Here is a 17,500-nt window from a genome sequence, read left to right as displayed (position 1 = left end):
TTCCTTTTGTCGAAGTGGAATCGTAGAACAGAATGTGATACGATGAGATAGAATGCAATAGAAATAGAAACAAGGATAGCGAACGGGTTACCTACTCCTAAGGGTCAAAGCAAGCCCTTTAATTCAATTCTTTATTCTTACATTAAAATTCTTACATTAAAGAATGAATAAAATCTCCCCAAGTAGGATTCGAACCTACGACCAGTCAGTTAACAGCCGACCGCTCTACCACTGAGCTACTGAGGAACAAGGGGGGATTCGACCTCCTAGAGTTCAACTCCCGCTCTCAACCCATGAACAATATGAGTCCGAAGCTTCTTTCGTAACTCCCATAATTTCTTCGTAGTGGCTCCGTTCCATGCCTCATTTCATAGGGAAGCCCAAAGTGGCTCTATTTCATTCTATTTCACTTCCTAGCACTTCCTATCATTTAATATCCATCCCTTTGGTCTTATTGACATAAGAGATGTCATTTATAGTCTATCTCTTTCTATATATGGAAAGTCAAGAAATTCTCATCGAAACATCGAGAAATTGTGCATATAGAAAACTCTAAAGAAAGAAAAAAAGGAGACCCATGCCATGATTTTCAAATCTTTTCTATTTAGTAGTCTAAGTTTCTCGATGAGGATAATTAATTCGGTCGTTGTGGTCGGACTCTATTATGGATTTCTGACTACATTCTCCATAGGTCCCTCTTAGATCTTCTTTCTCCAATCTTGGATTAGGGAAGAAGGAGATATTCGCGACTACTGGCGATTTCATTATGGGGCAGCTCATGATCTTCATATCGATCTATTATCCACCTCTGTATCTATTCTTTCTTAGCTAAACAGGTGGAAGATCTATCCAATTTGGTTATATTATATCATGGACTCGAAAAACGGATCTGAATTTGACTGAAATGCACGATCTTCACAGGTATCACTTTTCACGATACCTAAAAGGTGGAATAGCGATTTTCGAACCATTTCCTATAAGAGAATGGTTTCCATTACTTTGAGAAATGGATTCTTATATCAAACTATAGCTATTGCATTAAAGAAGAAAAGAAACTAATAGAAGTCGAAGACGCGGAATGATAGTGAATAGAGAGAAAGATTCTTCTGATTTTCTTGTTTCTATCTACTAGACGCCGTAGAGAATTGAGAATTTTCATGTCTTTCAATTCTCGTACTCGTAATTGGAAAGTTATGGAAGGAGACCCATCATTTTGCAATGAAAACAACATATAAAACTCTGGACAATTTCGAAATCAGGCCAAGCGTCTTAATACATATGCAAAAAAATTCATTATTGGCCCACCATTGATTAGAAGATTTAGCTTGTATGAATCGCTATTGGTTTGATACGAATAATGACAATCGTTTCAGTATGTTAAGGATACAGATGTATCCACAATTCATTTAGAGTTACTTAATAGTCTATTTCTTATACCATATCTCTATCCCGTGAAATTCTCGAGCCAAAAGATGGATGCATATGCTGTGTTTCATTTTGCTAAATGATATCAATTAAATGGTGTATCAATTCCATAAATTGCATATAGCAATAAATAAATCAGCAAAATTCTTTCTAATATTTTAGATAGAAGAAACATTTCTTCTATCTAAAATATTAGAAAGAATGTACCCTTCTATCCAAATCCAATTTGCATCGATAAAATAAATCCAAATTCCAGTAGTAGATGAATAATTGCAAATTTGTGTGTGTACGAGATTAGAATAACTTCAAAATAACTGACATAATTTTGTATTTTTCCTGATCAGAAAAATACATGAAAAAGAAAGGAGGTAGAAAAATTTTTGGATTTATGGTTAAAGAAGAAAAAGAAGAAAACAGGGGTTCTGTTGAATTTCAAGTATTCAGTTTCACCAATAAGATACGGAGACTTGCTTCACATTTGGAATTACACAAAAAAGATTTTTCATCGGAAAGAGGTCTACGAAGACTTTTGGGAAAACGTCGACGTTTGCTGGCTTATTTGGCAAAGAAAAATAGAGTACGTTATAAGAAATTAATCGGTCAGTTGAATATTCGGGAGCAGTAATTTAATCGTTCAAATTTTTTTCTTGTTTTATTATTTTTTTAGTAGTCTTATAGTAGTCTTAGATTTTTCATTTTGATGAGCCTCGCTTTGAGGAATTCATGGAATAATCCATTTTCATGGAATAATGAATTAAGGAAGAAAGGATATGAGTCTACCGCTTACAAGAAAAGATCTCATGATAGTCAATATGGGCCCTCAACACCCATCAATGCATGGTGTTCTTCGACTGATCGTTACTCTCGATGGTGAGGATGTTATTGATTGTGAACCCATATTAGGGTATTTACACAGAGGAATGGAAAAAATCGCGGAAAACCGAACTATTATACAATACTTACCTTATGTAACAAGGTGGGATTATTTAGCTACTATGTTTACAGAAGCAATAACAGTAAATGCACCAGAATTCTTGGAGAATATTCAAATACCACAAAGAGCCAGCTATATTAGGGTAATTATGTTAGAATTAAGCCGGATAGCTTCTCACTTGCTATGGCTTGGACCTTTTATGGCGGATCTCGGCGCACAGACTCCTTTTTTCTATATTTTTAGAGAGAGAGAATTAATATATGATCTATTTGAAGCTGCTACAGGTATGCGAATGATGCACAATTACTTTCGCATCGGAGGAGTAGCCGCCGATCTACCTTATGGATGGATCGATAAATGTTTAGATTTCTGTGATTATTTTTTACGCGGAGTTGTTGAATATCAACAACTTATTACACAGAATCCAATTTTTTTAGAGCGAGTTGAAGGAGTAGGTTTTATTAGCGGAGAAGAAGCAGTAAATTGGGGCTTATCGGGACCGATGTTACGAGCTTCTGGAATACAATGGGATCTTCGTAAAGTAGATCCTTATGAGTCTTACAACCAATTTGATTGGAAAGTCCAATGGCAAAAAGAAGGGGATTCGTTAGCTCGCTATTTAGTACGAATTGGTGAAATGAGGGAATCCATCAAAATAATTCAACAAGCTGTAGAAAAAATTCCTGGAGGACCTTATGAAAATTTAGAAGTCCGACGCTTTAAGAAAGAAAATAATTCTGAATGGAATGATTTTGAGTATAAATTTCTTGGTAAAAAACCTTCGCCCAATTTTGAATTGTCAAGACAAGAGCTTTATGTAAGAGTAGAAGCCCCAAAAGGTGAATTAGGGATTTATCTAGTAGGAGATGATAGCCTTTTCCCCTGGAGATGGAAAATCCGTCCACCCGGGTTTATTAATTTGCAAATTCTTCCTCAGCTAGTTAAAAAAATGAAATTGGCTGATATCATGACGATATTAGGTAGTATAGATATCATTATGGGGGAAGTTGATCGTTGAAATGATAATAGATAGGGTAGAGGTAGAAACTATCAATTCTTTTTCGAAATTGGAATTATTAAAAGAAGTCTATGGACTGATATCGATTCTACCCATTTTGACCCTCCTTTTGGGAATAACAATAGAGGTACTCGTAATTGTGTGGTTAGAAAGAGAAATATCTGCGTCGATACAACAACGTATTGGTCCTGAATATGCTGGCCCCCTGGGCCTGCTTCAAGCTATAGCAGATGGGACTAAGCTACTTTTTAAAGAAGATATTCTGCCATCCCGAGGAGATATTTCTTTATTTAGCATTGGACCCTCTATAGCAGTCATATCAGTTTTATTAAGTTTTTTAGTTATCCCTTTGGGATATCATTTTGTTTTAGCCGATCTTAGTATTGGTGTTTTTTTATGGATTGCCATTTCAAGTATAGCTCCTATTGGTCTTCTTATGGCAGGATATAGCTCAAATAATAAATATTCTTTTTCAGGCGGTCTACGAGCTGCTGCTCAATCCATTAGTTATGAAATACCATTAACTTTTTGTGTGCTAGCAATATCTCTACGTGTGATTCGTTAAAATAGATCTTTTTCCTATAAAATCCATTAACTATTTATATTCCTTTTCTTATTTAGTATTTGGGTTGGTAAGTTAAACTAGATAGCTATATGAGTGAAACAAAACAGCTTATAAATTTGTAGTAAAAAGAAAAAATCTCATTTCCTACGTACAAGAAAAAAGTGGAAGTAAACATAAGCAGTGTAAACTCTTTATCCCAAGGTTGATATTTTTTAATTAGTCATCATATCTTGAAGCGGCCAAGAATAAAGGATTCACGATATGGAATTCCATTACTAGAATACTCCTAGTTATTACTATAACTTAATAATCCATAAGAAGAATCCACCAAAAGTTAGTGAAGGGTTAGGAACACTAAAGTACATAAAGGATTAGTAATGGAAAATCTAAAACATTAGAGATTTTTGCCCATAAAAGGAATCATAATAAGGACTTGCAATTTGTAGAAATTATCAAGTAGTACTTTCTTCGGATTCCGATCCAGAGTATGTTCCCATTCACTTGTTAAGGAAATGGCTATCAAGAACGAATTAACCCTTTATCCATTTTTTCTTTTTAAATACCCCCTCCCTGGGGAAAGAAGAATAGTAAAAAAGATATGGAGTGCACTAGAAAAAATTTTCATTATTTCCTTCCTCTATCCATATTCATGCAGAATTGCTCATGAACTAATACCCAACTCTTTCCATTTATTAATTGAATTCCTATAACAAGTAACAAGTGTTTTATTCCAAGATTAAGTTATTACTGAACAAAGAAAAATTTTCATTATATTATAAAGGATGAGATCAATTCGGAAGCGCTTTTTCTTATTCTAGCAGACGGAATTCCTTTGGTCTAATTTAGGACTTTCAAATCTATTTTATTTTATCTAATTCTATCTACGCCCCCGGGGCTAGGAACAAAACAGTCCTTTCCTTTTTCTGATCATAGAGAAGCCGTATGAAGCTAAGGTTTCATGTACGGTTTTGAAATAGCGGTGGGAACTGTGATGTTATCACCGACTATGATTATCTAACAGTTCAAGTACAGTTGATATAGTTGAAGCACAGTCAAAATACGGTTTTTTTGGATGGAATATTTGGCGTCAGCCTATAGGTTTTCTGGTTTTTTTAATTTCTTCTTTGGCAGAATGTGAAAGATTACCCTTTGATTTACCAGAAGCGGAGGAAGAATTAGTAGCAGGTTACCAAACTGAATATTCCGGTATCAAATATGGTTTATTTTATCTTGTTTCTTACCTAAATTTATTAGTTTCTTCTTTATTTGTAACAGTTCTCTACTTGGGCGGGTGGAATTTATCTATTCCCTATATATCCTTTTTTGATTTTTTCCAAATGAATAAAGCAGTTGGAATTTTGGAAATGACAATGGGTATATTTATTACATTAACTAAAGCTTATTTATTTCTCTTCATTTCTATCACAATAAGATGGACTTTACCGAGGATGAGAATGGATCAGTTATTAAATCTTGGATGGAAATTTCTTTTACCTATTTCCCTGGGCAATCTCTTATTAACAACCTCTTCTCAACTTGTTTCACTATAAATAAGATAATACAATAATAGTAAGAATATTTTCAACACAAAAGCTCTCTCAAACAAGAGAAAGAAACATATCTTTTTCATAGATATTTAGAATGAATATGTTCCCTATGGTAACTGGGTTCATGAGTTATGGTCAACAAACAATACGTGCTACAAGGTACATAGGTCAAAGTTTCATAACTACCTTATCCCACACAAATCGTTTACCTATAACGATTCACTACCCTTATGAAAAATCAATTACACCAGAGCGTTTCCGAGGGCGAATCCACTTTGAATTTGATAAATGTATTGCTTGTGAAGTATGTGTTCGCGTATGTCCGATAGATTTACCCGTTGTGGATTGGAGATTTGAAAAGGATATTAAAAGAAAACAATTGCTTAATTATAGTATTGATTTCGGAGTTTGTATATTTTGTGGCAATTGTGTTGAGTACTGTCCAACAAGCTGTTTATCAATGACTGAAGAATATGAACTTTCTACCTATGATCGTCATGAATTGAATTACAATCAAATTGCTTTAAGTCGGTTACCAATCTCCATAATGGGAGATTACACAATTCAAACAATTAGGAATTCGTCTGAAAGTAAAATAAACAAAGAAAAATCTTCGAATTCAAGAACGATTACTGATTACTAAACTTTGATTTTGTCTTTCTGTTATAAAAATCTAATAATTCTTTATTAAACTTTAAAATTAAACTATAAAGAAAAACGAAAAACTACTGCTTATTGGAAATTATTTCTTATTTTAAATCAGACTAGATTTTCGTGATATAATATAATTTATAACTATAAGTTTATACACAAAAAAATACCCTAATCCTTTTTTCCTTCCTTGAATCCTTTAGTTTTAGTCAGTTCATGAAAAATTTTATACTATTAATTTCTTTTTATCCATAATGGATTTACCTGGACCAATACATGAGATTCTTATGCTATTTGGGGGATTTGTTCTTCTACTAGGGGGTCTAGGAGTAGTATTACTTACCAACCCCATTTATTCTGCCTTTTCGCTGGGATTAGTTCTTGTTTGTATATCCTTATTCTATTTTTTATTAAATTCCTACTTTGTAGCTGTCGCACAACTTCTTATTTATGTGGGAGCCATAAATGTCTTGATCATATTCGCTGTAATGTTCGTAAATGGCTCAGAATGGTCTAAAGATAAGAATTATTGGACTATTGGAGATGGGTTCACTTCACTCGTTTGTATAACTATTGTTTTTTCACTAATGACTACTATCCCAGATACGTCGTGGTATGGAATTCTTTGGACTACAAGATCAAACCAAATAGTAGAACAGGGTCTCATAAATAATGTTCAACAAATTGGAATTCATTTAGCAACCGATTTTTATCTTCCGTTTGAACTCATTTCCATAATTCTTCTAGTTTCTTTAATAGGTGCAATTACTATGGCTCGGCAATAAGAAAACTTAGAAAAAGTACAAATTATAAGAATTGCAAATCTAAAATAAATAACTAAAGAATCACAATTTTGATTTAGTAAAATCCATCTACTGCCAACAAATACCTCCTTTTTTTTTTTTTTTTTTTTCTTTTGTTGTGTAATTGTTCTATTGTAATTAATTGAATCGGTTCAATTCTTGCCCTCATATTGAAATGAATCGAGATTGATAAGGAGTTAGTTAATGATGTTTGAGCATGTACTTTTTTTGAGTGTCTATTTATTTTCGATTGGTATCTATGGATTGATCACAAGCCGAAACATGGTTAGAGCTCTAATATGTCTTGAACTTATACTGAATTCAATTAATCTAAATCTCGTAACATTTTCTGATCTATTTGATAGTCGCCAATTAAAAGGAGATATTTTCGCAATTTTTGTTATAGCCCTTGCAGCTGCTGAAGCCGCTATTGGACTATCCATTCTTTCTTCCATCCATCGTAATAGGAAATCCACTCGTATCAATCAATCTAATTTATTGAATAATTAGACTTTTGAATAATTAGACATAGAATCCTCTAAACAAAGGCGCACATATTAAAATAAATAGAAATCAATACTATTTTCTTAGTATTATTTGAGAATATCCATTTTTTTTAGTAGATTATTGCATAGTATTCTTTTTCACTTAAATGAATTTTTGTATTTGTAATTCATTGATATTGCAATTTGAATATTGCAATAATTTATATTGAAAAGACGATAGCCAATTTATTGGCTAATTCGAATTCGTCTGTACAATTCGTAAAATTCTTTCTTATTTCTTATTTATTGTTGAAATCCAAAATTAAAGTCTCTTGGCTCTCTTCACGCTTTCTCACAAACAGATTAAAAAATAGATTTTTTTTTTTGAAGTTTGGATAAACCATTGCTTCGTCTGGTGTCTACAATACATATGACTCATTATAGTACTAATTTCATTTTTACCAGATCGAAAAATTTTATGTTGAAAAGAAAAATTTATAGATCCAATGTCACATTCCGTAAAAATTTACGATACATGTATAGGATGCACTCAATGTGTACGAGCTTGTCCAACAGATGTATTAGAAATGATACCCTGGGATGGATGTAAAGCCAAGCAAATTGCTTCCGCGCCGAGAACCGAAGATTGTGTGGGTTGTAAGAGATGTGAATCTGCCTGCCCGACAGATTTTTTAAGTGTCCGCGTTTATTTAGGGCCTGAAACAACACGTAGCATGGCTCTATCTTATTGATACGTTACAAAAAACTTCACTCGAATCGTCTGATTCCTCTTTACCGAAGAAGCCTGTGCTCGAAATAATCGAGCACGGGCTTTTCTGGTCAAAACGTATCTTGTCTTTATCACTTTATCATGAGTTATTTTCCTTGGTTAACAATACTTGTTGTTTTGCCGATATTTGCAGGTTCATTAATTTTCTTTTTACCTCATAAGGGAAACAAAGTCGTTAGGTGGTATACTATATCTATTTGTTTATTAGAATTCCTTCTAATGACTTATGCGTTCTGTTATCATTTCCAACTGGAGGATCCCTTAATCCAATTAAAGGAGGATTATAAATGGATAGATGTCTTCGATTTCCACTGGAGATTGGGAATCGATGGACTTTCATTAGGATCTATTTTATTGACAGGATTTATCACTACTTTAGCTACTTTAGCAGCTTGGCCAATTACACGGAATTCGCGATTATTCTATTTCCTGATGCTCGCAATGTATAGTGGTCAAATAGGATTATTTTCTTCGCGAGACCTTTTACTTTTTTTTATCATGTGGGAGTTAGAATTAATTCCTGTTTACTTACTTTTATCCATGTGGGGGGGGAAGAGGCGTCTATATTCAGCTACAAAGTTTATTTTGTATACTGCAGGCGGTTCCATTTTTTTCTTAATCGGAGTTCTGGGTATGGGCTTATATGGTTCCAACGAACCAGGATTAGATTTGGAAAGATTAATTAATCAATCATACCCTGCAACCTTGGAAATACTTTTATATTTTGGCTTCCTTATTGCTTATGCTGTCAAATTGCCGATTATACCCCTACATACGTGGTTACCAGATACCCATGGGGAAGCACATTATAGTACATGTATGCTTTTAGCGGGAATATTATTAAAGATGGGAGCATATGGATTGATTCGGATCAACATGGAATTGTTACCTCATGCTCATTATCTATTTTCGCCCTGGTTAGTAATAATAGGAGCGATCCAAATAATCTATGCAGCTTCAACTTCTCTTGGTCAACGAAATTTCAAAAAAAGAATAGCTTATTCCTCTGTATCTCACATGGGTTTCATAATTATAGGAATTGGTTCCATAACCAACATGTGACTCAATGGAGCTATTTTACAAATATTATCCCATGGATTTATTGGTGCTACACTTTTTTTCTTGGCAGGAACCGCTTCTGATAGAATGCGTCTTGTTTATCTCGAAGAACTGGGGGGAATATCTATCCCAATGCCTAAAATTTTTACCATGTTTAGTAGCTTTTCAATGGCTTCTCTTGCCTTACCAGGAATGAGTGGTTTTGTCGCAGAATTAGTAGTATTTTTTGGACTAATTACTAGTCCAAAATTTCTGTTAATGCCAAAAACACTAATTACTTTTGTAATGGCAATTGGAATGATATTAACTCCTATTTATTTATTATCTATGTTACGCCAGATGTTCTATGGATACAAGCTATTTAATGTTCCAAACGCAAATTTTGTGGATTCTGGACCACGAGAACTCTTTATTTTAATCTGTATCTTTTTACCAGTAATAGGAATTGGTATTTATCCAGATTTTGTTCTCTCCCTATCCGTTGACAGGGTAGAGGCTCTCTTATCCAATTATTATCCTAAATAGGTTTGCTTTTTTTTACTCGTCTGCTCTATTAATGCAGAAATAAGTAAAAAAGTATATAATGCAGAAATAAGTAAAAAAGTATAATTAGATCTATCTCGAATTTTTGAGAACCCTTTGATAAGGCGTTCAAGGGGTTCTCAAATAAAACATAAAAGTAAAAACCTTCATTTCATGAAGGTTTTATTTTATGTAATCATTTAGGTGTTAATGTAAACGAACCATAACTATGTAAGCCTATTCCTAATAGATTTATACCAAAATAACAAATCCAAATTATAAGAAATCCTATCAAAGCTATAAGTGCAGAATTCGTACCCTTCCAATTTGGATTTGTTCTACTATGTAAATAAATTGCGAATATGGTCCAAGTAATAAATGCCCAAGTTTCCTTAGGATCCCAATTCCAATAGGATCCCCAGGCCTCATTAGCCCATACTGCTCCACAAAGAATACCTACGGTTAAAAGGGTAAATCCTAGGCTAATGACACGATAACTCCAAGAATCCAAACGCTCCGTTAATTGATATTTGTAATAATTTGGAAATGAAGGGACAGAGGTTCTTTTTAAAGCACTTCTTTTTGCATAAAAATATTTAATATCACTAAAGAAAAATGTTTTATTTAAAACATTTTTTTTCTTTTTAGAAAAGAAATGGAAATTATTTCGAAATCTAATGATTAGAATAGCGGCAGATAATAAGGATCCGCACAAAAGAGTTGCATAGCTTAATAACATCATACTGACATGCATCATTAACCACTGAGATTGTAGAGCAGGTACTAGTATCGTGGATTGATGCATTTCAGTTAAAAGACCCGATGTGGCAAAGCCTTGCGTTAAAATAGTACTTGGCGTAGTTATTGTGCTTAAATCATTTTTTAGAGTTCTGTATTTTAGGAATGGTATGAAGAATATACAGGGCCCATGAAAGGAAGATCAATGACTCATATAAATTACTTAATGGAAAATGTCCCGAGGAAGCCCAACGAGAAACTAAGAATCCTGTTATAGAGAAAAAAGTAACTATCATTCCTTTTTCTGACGAATCGCGTAATCCTCCAAGTTCACGAACTAATAAGGTTATAAAATGAATCGTAATCACAATTGAAATCGTTGAGAAAGAGATATGAGTTAGTATATGTTCTAAAGTTGCAAATAGCATAAGGGGAAGGTCCCATTACAAAATTGTAAATTTCGAATTGATTTCTAATCTATTGTATTCTTTTTCAAGAATGCCGCCACTCGGATTCGAACCGAGATGCTTGAGCACTGCTTCCTAAGAGCAGCGTGTCTACCAATTTCACCATGGCGGCTAACTTCAAATAATAGGTAACTTAAAAGAATAATAGCTATTATCTTGGGAATCGTCGATATTGGGAAAGTCCATAAAATTTAGGAACATTAGAGTTTTCATTAAAATAGACTTCGTTTGGTAGTATCGTTTCCATTTTTTTTTTTTACAATAAACTCTTGCTTTGCCCAATAGAAACACAAACACTGCTTGAAAGAGTTGGAACTTCTTTTTTCTAACTTGCAATTATAGAACTAATTTTTTCTAATTAATTTCCCCTTTACATTTTGAAAATTCTTTCAATACAATGAAAAAAATCCAAAAGGGTTTCTATTTAATGATGAAATTAAAATAAAATGGATAAATAGAAAAGGCTTTTTGGATTTTTTAAAAATTTCTAGAATGAAAGTCTTTATGCTCTTATTAATAAGATTTACTAACCTTATGATTTTGGAGAAGATAGGTGGAAGTTGTAAGTCCTATTGTAAGAATACTCCACTTTTCATAATTTTCCTAATAGAATATGAGGATTCTATTAGGAAAATTATGAAAAGTTCATTGATAGGAAAAGAATACTTAGCACACAGTATACCAAACAAAACTTTTTTTTTCTTGTATATATAAGATAAGAGGGGTTTTTTGTTCTAAGAATATTGTACCGAGTAATTCGACACATAAAAGTACATTCAAAGAAGAATCCAAATTATTAAATAATTGGAATTCTTTTTTGATAAGTCAATTCATATTATTCCAAAATCTTATTATTTGTTTGTTGCCCAGAAAAACCCTTTGGTTTTGGATGCTCATTACCGCTCGAAAATGATCTTGATTTTACTAAAGAATAAGATTGTACTATGGAAAAATAAGTCTTTTTCTTCCAAATATTTTTACGAATACGCTTTTTTGACATTGAAGTACGTTTTTTTGGAACTGCCATTCAAAAAGGAAATTACTTTTTTCTAGTTGTATGTGAAAGACATCTATTGCTGCAAATCAATCCTTCTTTCTTCTTTTTATTAGTATTTATACTTAGATACTGAAAGATACTTAAATTTTGAATTATTTTTTACTTCATTTTGTCTAATGCGGATAAGACAACAAGAATTTTTTAACATTTTTTCTTTATATATTTTATACTTTTTTTTTAATAATATAGAATATATAGAAGGGTTTCTCATTTAAATCTATTTATATCTATTTATATATCAAGTATACTCCATATATAGATATATGGTATGGAAGCCTATCCCCCATATAAGATAAGACGGGGGGATAAAAAGAAGGGAAAATGAAAATAGTTAATTAAGTTCAGAATGGTATTCCATAAAGGAAAGGAATTCCAATCAAAACAAAAAATACTGAGTCTCTTAAACAAGACATTCTAAAACTTAGGTAATTTATAGTCATTAGAATTTTAGTTCTATATGAAGTAAGGACTATTCGATAATTTCTTATAAACATAGGTTTTCATTGGAATTCACTCAATCAGTTAATTATGGAACAAGAGAGCTGTTTCATCTTTGTTTTAAAGAAATATAAAAATGAATTATGAATAGAAAGTAAAATGATTCCACTTTTTTTTTTTTATTTTTATAAATATCTTTATTTAGTTAATAAAATAACTTCGTTACCTAGTTATTTTATTAACTTTTTTAATTTAACCAACTAAACCCATTCTTAATTTTTAATTATTTCAATGAGATAAATTTTGGAAAAATTAAGAATTTCAGTATTTTTTCTTATTCTTTTTATTTATTCTTTCAGAAAGAGATAAGAATTGGTTTGGTGAATCGGAAACAATTTTATAGAAAAATTGAAGTAAAAATTGAAGTAAAAATTGCAATTTCTTTTCTTATGGAACATACATATCAATATGCATGGGTAATCCCTCTTCTCCCACTTCCAGTTATTATGTCAATGGGATTTGGCCTTATTCTTATTCCGACAGCAACAAAAAATCTTCGTCGCATATGGGCTTTTCCTAGTGTTTTACTCTTAAGTATAGCTATGGTATTCTCAGTTCAACTGTCTATTCAACAAATAAATGGAAGTTCGATCTATCAATATCTATGGTCTTGGACCGTCAATAATGATTTTTCTTTAGAATTTGGATACTTGATTGACCCACTTACTTCTATTATGTTAATACTAATTACTACTGTAGGAATCCTGGTTCTTATTTATAGTGATGGTTATATGTCTCACGATGAAGGATATTTGAGATTTTTTGTTTATATAAGTTTTTTCAATACTTCCATGTTGGGATTGGTTACTAGCTCCAATTTGATACAAATTTATTTTTTTTGGGAACTCGTGGGAATGTGTTCTTATTTATTGATAGGCTTTTGGTTTACACGACCAATCGCAGCGAGTGCTTGTCAAAAAGCTTTTGTAACTAATCGTGTAGGGGATTTTGGTCTATTATTAGGAATTTTAGGTTTTTTTTGGATAACAGGTAGTTTAGAGTTTAGGGATTTGTTCAAAATAGCTAATAACTGGATTCCTAATAATGGAATTAACTCTTTACTTACTACTTTGTGTGCTTTTTTATTATTCCTTGGTGCAGTTGCGAAATCCGCACAATTCCCTCTTCACGTATGGTTACCCGATGCTATGGAAGGGCCCACTCCTATTTCGGCTCTTATACACGCAGCAACTATGGTTGCTGCGGGAATTTTTCTTCTAGCTCGACTTCTTCCTCTTTTCATATCTTTACCTTTGATAATGAGTTTTATTTCTTTAGTAGGTACAATAACACTATTCTTAGGAGCTACTTTAGCTCTTGCTCAGAGAGATATTAAAAGAAGCTTAGCCTATTCTACAATGTCTCAATTGGGTTATATGATGTTAGCTCTAGGTATAGGTTCTTATCAAGCTGCTTTATTCCATTTGATCACTCATGCTTATTCAAAAGCTTTATTGTTCTTGGGATCCGGATCCGTTATTCATTCAATGGAACCTCTTGTTGGATATTCACCAGATAAAAGTCAAAATATGGTTCTTATGGGCGGTTTAAGAAAATACATTCCAATCACAAGAACTACTTTTTTATGGGGTACACTTTCTCTTTGTGGTATTCCACCTCTTGCTTGCTTCTGGTCCAAAGATGAAATCCTTAGTAATAGTTGGTTGTATTCGCCCTTTTTTGGAATAATAGCCTCCTTTACTGCAGGATTAACTGCCTTTTATATGTTTCGGATATATTTACTTACATTTGATGGGTATTTGCGTGTTCATTTTCAAAATTACAGTAGCACTAAAGAGAGTTCCTTGTATTCAATATCCTTATGGGGAAAAAGGATACCCAAAGGAGTGAATAGGGATTTCGTTTTATCAACAACGAAGAGTGGAGTTTCTTTTTTTTCACAAAATATACCAAAAATTCAAGGTAATACAAGAAATAGGATAGGATCCTTTACTACGTCTTTTGGGGCTAAAAAAACTTTTGCCTATCCGCATGAAACGGGAAATACTATGTTATTTCCTCTTCTTATATTACTACTTTTCACTTTGTTCATTGGATTCATAGGAATCTCTTTTGATAATGGAGGAATTGGTAATGGAATAGCAGAGTTAACCATATTATCAAAGTGGTTAACTCCCTCAATAAACTTTACCCAGGAAAGTTCTAATTCTTTTGTAAATTCATATGAATTTATTACTAATGCAATTTCTTCTGTAAGTCTAGCTATCTTTGGTTTATTCATAGCATATATCTTCTATGGATCCGCTTATTCTTTTTTTCAGAATTTGGATTTAATAAACTCTTTTTACAAAGGAAATCCTAAAAAAGAATTTTTAGATCAAGTAAAAAAAAATATATACAGTTGGTCATATAATCGTGGTTATATAGATATTTTCTATACTAGGGTCTTTACCCTCGGTATAAGAGGGTTAACCGAACTCACGGAGTTTTTTGATAAGGGTGTTATTGATGGAATTACCAATGGAGTGGGTCTTGCTAGTTTTTGTATAGGAGAGGAAATTAAATATGTAGGGGGAGGTCGAATCTCGTCTTATTTATTCTTTTTTTTATGTTATGTATCTGTGTTTTTATTCTTTTTTCTTTCTTAAGTTAAGGAATTTACAACAAGTCTCTTGCAAAAATAACTATCCTATCCCCTTTCTACAATCTCTCTATATCCTTGTTACATAAGGTAAGTATTGTATAATAGTTCGGTTTTCCGCGATTTTTTCCATTCCTCTGTGTAAATACCCTAATATGGGTTCACAATCAATAACATCCTCACCATCGAGAGTAACGATCAGTCGAAGAACACCATGCATTGATGGGTGTTGAGGGCCCATATTGACTATCATGAGATCTTTTCTTGTAAGCGGTAGACTCATATCCTTTCTTCCTTAATTCATTATTCCATGAAAATGGATTATTCCATGAATTCCTCAAAGCGAGGCTCATCAAAATGAAAAATCTAAGACTACTATAAGACTACTAAAAAAATAATAAAACAAGAAAAAAATTTGAACGATTAAATTACTGCTCCCGAATATTCAACTGACCGATTAATTTCTTATAACGTACTCTATTTTTCTTTGCCAAATAAGCCAGCAAACGTCGACGTTTTCCCAAAAGTCTTCGTAGACCTCTTTCCGATGAAAAATCTTTTTTGTGTAATTCCAAATGTGAAGCAAGTCTCCGTATCTTATTGGTGAAACTGAATACTTGAAATTCAACAGAACCCCTGTTTTCTTCTTTTTCTTCTTTAACCATAAATCCAAAAATTTTTCTACCTCCTTTCTTTTTCATGTATTTTTCTGATCAGGAAAAATACAAAATTATGTCAGTTATTTTGAAGTTATTCTAATCTCGTACACACACAAATTTGCAATTATTCATCTACTACTGGAATTTGGATTTATTTTATCGATGCAAATTGGATTTGGATAGAAGGGTACATTCTTTCTAATATTTTAGATAGAAGAAATGTTTCTTCTATCTAAAATATTAGAAAGAATTTTGCTGATTTATTTATTGCTATATGCAATTTATGGAATTGATACACCATTTAATTGATATCATTTAGCAAAATGAAACACAGCATATGCATCCATCTTTTGGCTCGAGAATTTCACGGGATAGAGATATGGTATAAGAAATAGACTATTAAGTAACTCTAAATGAATTGTGGATACATCTGTATCCTTAACATACTGAAACGATTGTCATTATTCGTATCAAACCAATAGCGATTCATACAAGCTAAATCTTCTAATCAATGGTGGGCCAATAATGAATTTTTTTGCATATGTATTAAGACGCTTGGCCTGATTTCGAAATTGTCCAGAGTTTTATATGTTGTTTTCATTGCAAAATGATGGGTCTCCTTCCATAACTTTCCAATTACGAGTACGAGAATTGAAAGACATGAAAATTCTCAATTCTCTACGGCGTCTAGTAGATAGAAACAAGAAAATCAGAAGAATCTTTCTCTCTATTCACTATCATTCCGCGTCTTCGACTTCTATTAGTTTCTTTTCTTCTTTAATGCAATAGCTATAGTTTGATATAAGAATCCATTTCTCAAAGTAATGGAAACCATTCTCTTATAGGAAATGGTTCGAAAATCGCTATTCCACCTTTTAGGTATCGTGAAAAGTGATACCTGTGAAGATCGTGCATTTCAGTCAAATTCAGATCCGTTTTTCGAGTCCATGATATAATATAACCAAATTGGATAGATCTTCCACCTGTTTAGCTAAGAAAGAATAGATACAGAGGTGGATAATAGATCGATATGAAGATCATGAGCTGCCCCATAATGAAATCGCCAGTAGTCGCGAATATCTCCTTCTTCCCTAATCCAAGATTGGAGAAAGAAGATCTAAGAGGGACCTATGGAGAATGTAGTCAGAAATCCATAATAGAGTCCGACCACAACGACCGAATTAATTATCCTCATCGAGAAACTTAGACTACTAAATAGAAAAGATTTGAAAATCATGGCATGGGTCTCCTTTTTTTCTTTCTTTAGAGTTTTCTATATGCACAATTTCTCGATGTTTCGATGAGAATTTCTTGACTTTCCATATATAGAAAGAGATAGACTATAAATGACATCTCTTATGTCAATAAGACCAAAGGGATGGATATTAAATGATAGGAAGTGCTAGGAAGTGAAATAGAATGAAATAGAGCCACTTTGGGCTTCCCTATGAAATGAGGCATGGAACGGAGCCACTACGAAGAAATTATGGGAGTTACGAAAGAAGCTTCGGACTCATATTGTTCATGGGTTGAGAGCGGGAGTTGAACTCTAGGAGGTCGAATCCCCCCTTGTTCCTCAGTAGCTCAGTGGTAGAGCGGTCGGCTGTTAACTGACTGGTCGTAGGTTCGAATCCTACTTGGGGAGATTTTATTCATTCTTTAATGTAAGAATTTTAATGT

This window comes from Triticum urartu, unplaced genomic scaffold (assembly GCF_056163025.1).
Source record: "Triticum urartu cultivar PI428250 unplaced genomic scaffold, HENAU_Tu73 scaffold176, whole genome shotgun sequence".
Taxonomy (NCBI): domain Eukaryota; kingdom Viridiplantae; phylum Streptophyta; class Magnoliopsida; order Poales; family Poaceae; genus Triticum; species Triticum urartu.
This window is presented reverse-complemented; position numbering follows the sequence as displayed.